Consider the following 1,944-nt stretch of genomic DNA (forward strand, 5'->3'; position numbering starts at 1 on the left):
AATGTAGGTTCAATAAAAGAAACTTAAAAATATAATTATTATATTTCTAATCCTATCGAGAATATTAGTAGATCTAAAAAAATATGAGAGAAACTATAAGCGAATATAATGTAAAAACTAATAAGATTATTTTCTTCAAAATGAAATATAAATAAATATAATATTTGATATGTTTTTTTTATTTTAAAACATAATATATATATATATATATATATATTAAATATTATTTTTATTTATACAACTTAATTCTAAGAGGAAATATAAAATTATAGGCTTAGAATTAAGGTATAATTTTGTACCCAAAAAAGAGAAGTAACATATAATTAGTTGTCACTTACCTCTTTGCAGACACAAACTTCATTTTCGCACACTTCAACTAGAGGATATGGACAAAATGGAAAACAATCGAAGACGTCTTTGCACGGAGCACTTAATGCTGTGATATAAAACATGAATAATGGAATATTAGAAAAGTATACGAATTATTCACTCGATAATTCTGTGGTTTGTTATTTTATTTAATATAATAACTCACCGCTAATGTTGGTTACTACAAAAAATAGATAAAGAACAAGGATCATAGCATAAGCAAACTTGAATGTTTGAACCATGTTTTGCCTCCTTTACAAGTAAAAAATAGATAATTTTTTTTATCACTTTATTATAATGTAAAACACTCATGCTCTTTTTAATTTAAATAGGATTTGTCACACGGAATTGCAAAAGAACCTTCTTACAATTAGAGTACTTTTTAAAAGCCTCTTCGATATATGGAAGTTGTTTGTCCCATTAGTTCAAACAAACGTTTCCTTATTATTATTATTTTCTTATTTGTATAGCGGCTATACTTTAAATTGTACTTGTTGTTGGAGTTGTGTTAAGAGATACCGAAAAATATTTAAGAAACTGATATTGAGTTCAAATTCGTAAAATTAACATAACTATAAATTTCTTAATATTTTAATATCTATCTTTTTTAATGTACTATTCTTTTAATATTTACCTATAAAAAAAATGGAGTAAAAGAAACACTTCAAATCATATATATAAGAGAAATAAAGAGTGAAAGAAACATGCTGGGCATAAATAAATTCTTTATCAAATTTTAAATATAAAAAAAAACTAAGTTAATAAAAATTGTTAAATTTAATTCAAAATTTGAATCATATACTTGATTTTTGTTTGATACAGTTTCTCTTACATCTGAGATTCGACGGAGTATACCATTTTGTGGCCAACTTTATAAATATTTTGTGGCCGAATAAAACCCTCACAAATTAGTGACCGAAAAAGCCCTCACAAATGTCAAAATTGAAATTGGTCTTTATTTGTGGCTGAAAAAGCCCTCACAAATTTTTAAATATTTAACTGGATTTTGTGGCTGCCTAAGCCCTCACAAAATCACAACATTGTGATTTTGTGAGGGCTTAGGCAACCACAAAATCAAGTTAAATATTTAAGGATTTTGTGAGGGCTTTTTCAGCCACAAATAAAGACCAATTTCAATTTTGACATTTGTGAGGGCTTTTTCGGTCACTAATTTGTGAGAGTTTTATTCGGCCACAAAATATTTATAAAGTGTGAGGGCTTTTACAGCCACAAAAAATCAATTTTGTGAGGGCCAAATCCGTCACAAAGGCAGACGGGACAAGTGGCATTTGTGGCTGCAAAGGCCGCCACAAAGGAACTCGCACGTGGCATTTGTGGCTATAAAGGCCGCCACAAAGGAGGCCCAATCCAGTTGGAGTTTGTGGCTGCTTAGGCCGTCACAACTGATTGTACCGTTGGAATTACTGGCGGCAAAGGCCGCCACAAATGGCATTATAGCCGTTGGCTTTTCTGGCCGTCCAGGCCGCCACAAACGTCATGTATCCGTTGGCAATGTGGCTGCTTTGACCGCCACAAATGCTCAACGTGACCCTATATATATTTTTCTCCCCTCCT

General features: G+C 30.8%; 1 long non-coding RNA gene across 1 annotated transcript in view; it reads right to left on the bottom strand.

The window, feature by feature from the left end:
- The window catches only part of LOC105851410 (uncharacterized), a 2,411-nt gene extending 1,692 nt beyond the window's left edge, over nt 1–719 (bottom strand). The window contains exons 1-2 of the long non-coding RNA XR_001143144.3: nt 536–719; nt 339–436 (exon numbers count right to left, since the gene is read on the bottom strand). This is a non-coding gene — a long non-coding RNA (uncharacterized lncRNA). The remainder of the gene's footprint in view (nt 1–338; nt 437–535) is intronic.
- Nucleotides 720–1,944: the final 1,225 nt, after the last annotated feature.

The sequence above is a fragment of the Cicer arietinum genome, chromosome 1 (assembly GCF_000331145.2).
Source record: "Cicer arietinum cultivar CDC Frontier isolate Library 1 chromosome 1, Cicar.CDCFrontier_v2.0, whole genome shotgun sequence".
Taxonomy (NCBI): Eukaryota; Viridiplantae; Streptophyta; class Magnoliopsida; order Fabales; family Fabaceae; genus Cicer; species Cicer arietinum.